Genomic DNA, 8900 nt, shown 5'->3' with positions numbered 1-8900 from the left:
CGAGACCGAGACAAGACCAAGACTTTTAGGGTCCGAGACCAAGTCAAGACCAAGACCGAGGGAAGTCGAGACCGAGTCAAGACCAAGACCAGCGCCACGCTCTACATGATATGATAAAATGTGAAATATGATCAAAATTACTTCTCAAATTGATCTGAAAGATCCATTTTCCCATAAAAACACATAGATATTAAATACTTAATAAATTTAACCACTATTAAATTTAACAAACTCTTTTGTTCTGCTTTGCTTCCATCTCTGTGCTACTATCTGCGGTGGTCTTGTGCCATCCCTAAAAAGATAACGCCCAGGTTTTTTACTCATGTTGCTCATGTCAGAAACCACCACTGTCTGCACCATTAAACATAGCAATTGAGGCAAAGCCCTGACGCTCAACTATGAACACTGACCAAGGAGCAACAAGCAAGAAGTAGATACACGTATGCCAGTGGTTCCCAAACTTTTTGTCCTGCGCCCCCCCAGTGGTTTCCAAACATTTTCTGCCCCCACCTACAAATAGCTCTGTGGTTGAACGATGTGTTTTTGAGGGGGGGAATCGACTTTTTGGGGTGCAAAATGAATCTATGTAGCTGAACATAGACAACAACTTGGCCTATAAGCTACTTGTTAACAAGCTTAAGGTGATGTATTGATATTAGCTAGCTAGTCATCTTTTAACTAACTTTACCTGCATCAAACAGCTTTACTAAACAGTCAAGCTGTTTGGGGGGGAAACTGTGAAAAGTTCTTTGCGTTTTGCTGGTTTGCTGCCATGATTCTAACACACCTGTGCAGCTCTGCACAGCAGCAGCAGGTCTCCTTCGCTGCCTCACAGGTGTAAACCCAGCGTCGTAGCGCTCATGTTGCGTTTAAAGGCGGCTCGGAAAAACAGATTACCACATGTTAACAACGGATTAAACAGTTTTAACTGCTGATAAAAGTGACAGAGGACACAGATATGGGAAGTGTGGAAGCCCCTACTGTATCAAATTGACAGAGGAATAACAGAGACTTGGCCATTCTAAGGTAAAAACCCAGCGCATACAGGGTTCATGCTTTTTTGTTTTTCTTTTTCATCCAGACTGCTTCAAGCGCCCCCCCTGCAATGGCACGGCGCCCCAGTTTGGGAACCTCTGATGTATGCTATTCTGTATGGTAATCTGATAGAACAACGGCTTTCAGTGACACTCCAGTCCTATCTAATAAGTAAAGACCTGTGCAGTAGAATCGTACTGCTCCTGAATGTCGCATCACTACATTGCAGACTTTTGGACGCAGCGTCTCATATGTGCGACAAGTCAGTCAACACCTCCGCACAATAATACAGCGCAGCGAGTGACTTTTTTTTCATCACAATGCTTATGTGTCTCTATACAGCTAGCTTAGCTAACATCACGTCAACGGAGCTTACCTTCCTTGAGCTACTTTTCTAAGTGACAAAGTTAGACGTCCCCACCGTCTGTGAAAGCGAAGCGCTGCTGAGTTAGCTGTGGCCATGGATTTCTTATGATTTATGCAGCGCTATTCTATTACTGACGATTAGACAGATCTTCTGCCGCTGAGAGAAAACCACTGTGCATGTCTTGGAGCGAGTGAAAGGTGAGGGGGGGAGGGAAGGGAGTAACATGAACATGTAATTGGCAAGTCACGTTATTGGTTGGATTTTAATCAGTGCGTTTTGCATCCACTGAAAACAAAGATGTTAACAAATAAACTGGATAGTATGCTACATGTTCAGTGATATTTTCACAGTTGCGGTCTCGACTGGTCTTGAAATAAAATGCCGAGTCCTCAGCGCCCGAGACCAAATGCTGTCCGAGATGAGACCGAGACCATCAAAAAATGGTCTCGAGACCAAGACCGATCTCGAGTACTACAACACTGAATCACAGCACGCAGAAAAGGAAGGCACCGTCACCACACCAACACCGGACCTCAGCAACTGCAAAAGAAAAACAGTTAACCAATATAACAATCTTAAACCTAATAAAAGAACAACAATATCAGCCCGACTAAATAAAGAACAAAAAGGGCCGTAAACAAAATAAGTAAAGAAAAAGAAATTGACAATAGACAATACAAGTTAAAACATCAGGACCAGACGTGGCCCTCTTGTCACGCCACAGCGGGAGGTGACATGGGCCCGCCGATGCCACACCGCAAACACCGCTTCGATTAAGGCGGACTATGCCGCCGCAGTCCAACTTTAAAACGAATGTTTAGAAGTCCGGGAAACGAACGCAGACAGACAGAGATCCGGGAGACGAACTCAGACAAAGCCGAGCAGAGTGGAACAAAACGAAGCAGAGCAGAGCAGCAATGGCCCAACTGTGGGGGACCTGCCGATCCAAACACGCACACACACACTCGAAGAAGGAGGAAGAGAAGGAGCGCAGCGCAGTGGCGCTTTACCACCAGGATCTCAGCGTAACATGCACAAGCCGGAGATTTATTTCTTTTCGCTGCCAGAGCCCACAGGACGCAAGCCACACAGTGGGAGAACAACCAGGCACGTGCAGGGGGCGGGGGGGCTGGGGGTGCTTGAGCACCTGCCCTTTTTGCTCCTTGCCCCCAAGTGCCCTTTTGGTCAAATTTATTTATTTATTATTATTATTTTTACTATTATTATTTCCTAAGTCCTCTTCTGACACATAATAACAAATACTAAAATTATTATTTTTTATTTTTTTATTTTTATTACAACATAATAAGCCCTACGGTCACCTTGTTACCTTTGACCTTTTGCCTGTGACGCATGACGCAGTTGCCTCTCGCGCAGTGCGGTAAGGCGGCTAACTGGAGCTCAACGTAGCGAACGTTCCAGATTACAGAACAGTTTTTGGTGAATAAAAAAAAAACGTTTTTGGTGAATAAAGTGAAGTAGACTTGCTACTTGTCAGATGACAGAAAACGTTGAAGTATCGTTTCTGCTTCAGCTCGGAGTCGCAGTTTAAGCAGAGAGGTAATGAAATACAACAGACACTGACAGGCCTCTGGGTCTGACTTTCTCTGAAGAACCACTGAGCGGGAGGAGAAGCCAGGTGAGGAGAAATTGTTCTTATCTATCGATTCAGTATTTTTATCCATAGACATTAATACGTAGACGCCTCATGGAGCGGGCCGGTGTTATGCCCAGAAAAGCCCGCCTGCCCAAATTTGCATCCCCTGTCGCGGGAGCGCGCATCGCTCTAAACTCTCGCATATTGACGAGGAAACGGATAAAAATATGACCGAAGAGAAAATTTTAAAGATAATTGTAACATTATCACGTTTCTCAACCGTGTAATCCCTACGGTGGGTTTTATTTCGCAAATTATTTGAAATAAATACGGTTTTTACACTTTTATTGACACAATGAGTCGAACTTTTTTTCAGTCCGTGTCTGTTGTAAACGTTCTCCGCAAATGGTTTGAAATTCTCTGCTTTGTCTTTTGATACCATAATAGCTCAAAAGCATTGCAACAGAGACCCATTATGTAGAACATTTTATATCATGCTTCACTTCTAGTCTGTTAATGTAGGAGGAAATGCAACTTAATTTATGAGCCTGAAAATATTTGCATCCGTCTTGTTATGAAACTTATAGCATTAGCTCAGAGAACAAGTGTCATTACGTAGAAGAGATTAAATCATTTCAGCTCGTTATTTCCCCCAATTAGCACAGGGATGCATGTTTTGGCAATATAGATTTTGAGCCTGCCACAATATGCATCCCTTCTGTATTCCCCTCAAATATTATCCTATTGATTTAAAACATATACCAGCAGTTATTGGAACTACTCAGATTATGTAGAAAAAGTTATTTCACTCTTAACTCTCAAATTCTTCAAATTAGCACAGGGATGCGTTTTTGGGCAATATGGATGGCCTGCCAAAATACGCATCCCCTGTCTATTCTCCTTAAATATTATTATAGTGATTTAAAACTTATACCATCAGTTCTTGGAGCTACTCTCATTATGTATAAATAGTTATTTTACTTTTAACTCTTTATTTCTCAAAGTTGGCACAGGGATGCATTTTTGGGCAATATGGATTTCCAGCCTGCTAAAATATGCATCCCTTATCTATTCCCCTCAAATATTATCCTATTGATTTAAAACTTATACCAGCAGTTCTTGGAACTACTCAGATTATGTAGAAAAAGTTATTTCACTATTAACTCTTGAATTCTTTAAATTAGCACAGGGATGCGTTTTTGGGCAAATTTTCAGCCTGCCAAAATATGCACCCCTCTCTATTCCCCTCAAATATTATCCAATTGATTTAAAACTTATAACAGCAGTTCTTGGAGCTACTCTCATTATGTATAAATAGTTATTTTACTTTTAACTCGTTATTTCTCAAAGTTAGCACAGGGATGCATTTTTGGGCAATATGGATTTCCAGCCTGCCAAAATATGCACCCCTCTCTATTCCCCTCAAATATTATCCAATTGATTTAAAACTTATAACAGCAGTTCTTGGAGCTACTCTCATTATGTATAAATAGTTATTTTACTTTTAACTCTTTATTTCTCAAAGTTAGCACAGGGATGCATTTTTGGGCAATATGGATCCCAGTGCTAATTTGAAGAATTGAAGAGTTAAGAGTGAAATAACTTTTTCTACATAATGAGAGTAGCTCCAAGAACTGCTGTTATAAGTTTTAAATCAATTGGATAATATTTGAGGGGAATAGAGAGGGGTGCATATTTTGGCAGGCTGAAAATTTGCCCAAAAACGCATCCCTGTGCTAATTTAAAGAATTCAAGAGTTAATAGTGAAATAACTTTTTCTACATAATCTGAGTAGTTCCAAGAACTGCTGGTATAAGTTTTAAATCAATAGGATAATATTTGAGGGGAATAGATAAGGGATGCATATTTTAGCAGGCTGGAAATCCATATTGCCCAAAAATGCATCCCTGTGCCAACTTTGAGAAATAAAGAGTTAAAAGTAAAATAACTATTTATACATAATGAGAGTAGCTCCAAGAACTGATGGTATAAGTTTTAAATCACTATAATAATATTTAAGGAGAATAGACAGGGGATGCGTATTTTGGCAGGCCATCCATATTGCCCAAAAACGCATCCCTGTGCTAATTTGAAGAATTTGAGAGTTAAGAGTGAAATAACTTTTTCTACATAATCTGAGTAGTTCCAATAACTGCTGGTATATGTTTTATATCGATAGGATAATATTTGAAGGGAATAGAGAGGGGTGCATATTTTGGCAGGCTGGAAATCCATATTGCCCAAAAATGCATCCCTGTGCTAACTTTGAGAAATAAAGAGTTAAAAGTAAAATAACTATTTATACATAATGAGAGTAGCTCCAAGAAATGCTGTTATAAGTTTTAAATCAATTGGATAATATTTGAAGGGAATAGAGAGGGGTGCATATTTTGGCAGGCTGGAAATCCATATTGCCCAAAAATGCATCCCTGTGCTAACTTTGAGAAATAAAGAGTAAAAAGTAAAATAACTATTTCTACATAATGAGAGTAGCTCCAAGAACTGCTGTTATAAGTTTTAAATCAATTGGATAATATTTGAGGGGAATAGAGAGGGGTGCATATTTTGGCAGGCTGAAAATTTGCCCAAAAACGCATCCCTGTGCTAATTTAAAGAATTCAAGAGTTAATAGTGAAATAACTTTTTCTACATAATCTGAGTAGTTCCAAGAACTGCTGGTATATGTTTTAAATCAATAGGATAATATTTGAGGGGAATAGAGAAGGGATGCATATTGTGGCAGGCTCAAAATCTATATTGCCAAAACATGCATCCCTGTGCTAATTGGGGGAAATAAAGAGCTGAAATGATTTAATCTCTTCTACGTAATGACACTTGTTCTCTGAGCTAATGCTATAAGTTTCATATCAACGAGACGGATGCAAATATTTTCAGGCTCATAAATTAAGTTGCATTTCCTCCTACATTAACAGACTAGAAGTGAAGCATGATATAAAATGTTCTACATAATGGGTCTCTGTTGCAATGCTTTTGAGCTATTATGGTATCAAAAGACAAAGCAGAGAATTTCAAACCATTTGCGGAGAACGTTTACAACACACGGACTGAAAAAAAAGTTCGACTCATTGTGTCAATAAAAGTGTAAAAACCGTATTTATTTCAAATTATTTGCGAAATAAAACCCACCGTATTAGGGATTACATGGTTAGGAAACGTGATAATGTTACAATTATCTTTAAAATTTTCTCTTCGGTCATATTTTTATCCGTTTCCTCGTCAATATGCGAGAGCTTAGAGCGATGCGCGCTCCCGCGACAGGGGATGCAAATTTGGGCAGGCGGGCTTTTCTGGGCATAACACCGGCCTGTTACTGCGATACGTAACAGCGTCCGCCATATTGAATGTGGAATATGTACCAGTCATAGACATTAATACCTAGACCCCTCATGGAGCGCTGAGTCGTACGTAAACGCGTCCGCCATCTTCTATGTGGCAGCAGGGCGATCGGAGCTCCTTAAGTTCTGTGCTGTGTGGACTTGTTTCAACAGTTTTACGAAACAAACTGGATTCATTAGGATTACCTTCCCCTGGTAAGGATGAAAGATCAGAATTACTTGACTTTGCAGCCAGAAATTCGCTTCTAAACAACCGGAAAATATTTCCTATGTAGCAAAATTGGCTCGAAATAACCACTGATTGTTAGCGTAGCAGCTAACGTTTTCATACTGTTTTCTAATGAGAGAGAGCTGATGAGAAACCGCTGTTAGAGGAGAAGTTCATTAAAAACCAGAGGATTTAGTGAGGAAAGATCAGTCAGAATCAGAGCTGGAGCTGCTGGTCTTCAGTCTCTGTTTCCAGCTCAGCTTCACCATGTGGTATTTAGCTACACTGCTCAAAAAAATAAAGGGAACACTTAAACAACACAATATAACTCCAAGTAAATCAAACTTCTGTGAAATCAAACTGTCCACTTAGGAAGCAACACTGATTGACAATCACCTGCTGTTGTGCAAATGGAATAGACAACAGACACACTCAATAAAGGAGTGGTTCTGCAGGTGGGGACCACAGACCACTTCTCAGTACCTATGCTGTCTGGCTGATGTTTTTATTCAGTTTTGAATGTTGGTGGTGCTTTCACACTCGTGGTAGCATGAGACGGACTCTACAACCCACACAAGTGGCTCAGGTAGTGCAGCTCATCCAGGATGGCACATCAATGCGAGCTGTGGCAAGAAGGTTTGCTGTGTCTGTCAGCGTAGTGTCCAGAGGCTGGAGGCGCTACCAGGAGACAGGCCAGTACACCAGGAGACGTGGAGGAGGTTGTAGGAGGGCAACAACCCAGCAGCAGGACCGCTACCTCCGCCTTTGTGCAAGAAGGAACAGGAGGAGCACTGCCAGAGCTTTCATCCTTACCAGGGGAAGGTAATCCTAATGAATCCAGTTTGTTTCGTAAAACTGTTGAAACAAGTCCACACAGCACAGAACTTAAGGAGCTCCGATCACCCTGCTGCCACATAGAAGATGGCGGACGTTGTTACGTACGACTCAGCGCTCCATGAGGGGTCTACGTATTAATGTCTATGATTTTATCATACAGACATTAGGCTGTTGTTGTTGATGTGCTATTAGCTAGCTGATAGCTAACGACTTTGCTAGCAAAGCTAGATAACTAAAAAGCTTCTTCCCTGTATTGTTAATGATTTCATTCATTCTTCAGTATCGCTTGTGCAATAAGGGCTCATCGCCCGTCCAAAACCGGTAATCTCCATAATGGATATATGTCCAATCTTCTAATTTCCTTTGCTGCATAATGTACATTTCATTTATTCTGGCGTTAGGTAAATGTATCTTGAAGGAAAATAACACTTAAATAAAAGTCCGACAAGGATATTCATTTAGAATTAAAAATAACTCACCTTGAATTACCATGATAGATATAATGTGTGTAATAAAAGTGTGTAATTAATGAAGGGGAAAAAAACTCAACAAAGACTTTAAGAAAGTTTGGGGTCTGGTTCGCAGAGTATGAACTTAAATATTTTTTTCCCATTTATTAAATGAAAAAAAAAAACGAAATAAAATTGTAATCAAAACTTTTGGAATTGTAATGATTCCTTTTTTTAAAACAAAAAGTTTTGTTTAAAAAACTTTTTTCTAAATTAAATAACTAATTTTTGTCTTGTGAACTTAAAGTTATTGGCCAAACATAAACTCTTATTTGCACACATCAGAAATATTTTGTTATGATTTTAGGCCGTGCCCACAAGGTTATGTGAGGATCAGAAGCAAAACTTTGAGTCAAACAAAAACTTAGAACAGTAAAAAAATATTTATAACATGCACAAATAAGTTTGTTTTGCATGAGACAAAAATGTGTGATTTAAATTTTTTATAAAGTTTTTTTAAGCAAAACTCAGTAGGCTTTTCTCAAGGTGGCATGCATTAACAATTCAATTTTTGCTTTTGTTTTTTTTTTTTCTTTTTTCTGCAGTTCCATATTAAAGTTTAATGCAGCTCTGCTTTCCTGAATGGACCGTCTTCATCTCCACTGCAGCAAACAGGCAGATCTTTTTATATAGATTACAGTCACTAAAAGGTTACATTGTGCCCTTGTATATATTTTTAATAGTGTAATTATGTAAAGACAAAATATGTCTGGTCTAGCTCTGATTTACATATCTTGCTAAATTGCGGGTTTGAATATTGCAATACTTTCTTATAACAAAATAGACATGCAGAAAGAAATTACTAATAGAACATCTTACATATTTATAGTGGTATGCTGTATATAGAGATGTTCCTTAGCTTTGATTGTATATCTCACAATTTTGTAATTTATCATTGTTTATTAAACTCTGAAAGCTGAGAGGCTTTGTTAATATTCTGTCCTAGAATGCGGTTAGATGGGCCCTTTTGTTGTTGTTGAGCACCAGCCCC

This window comes from Poecilia reticulata, chromosome 2 (assembly GCF_904066995.2).
Source record: "Poecilia reticulata chromosome 2, P_reticulata-male-v2, whole genome shotgun sequence".
NCBI lineage: Eukaryota > Metazoa > Chordata > Actinopteri > Cyprinodontiformes > Poeciliidae > Poecilia > Poecilia reticulata.
This window is presented reverse-complemented; position numbering follows the sequence as displayed.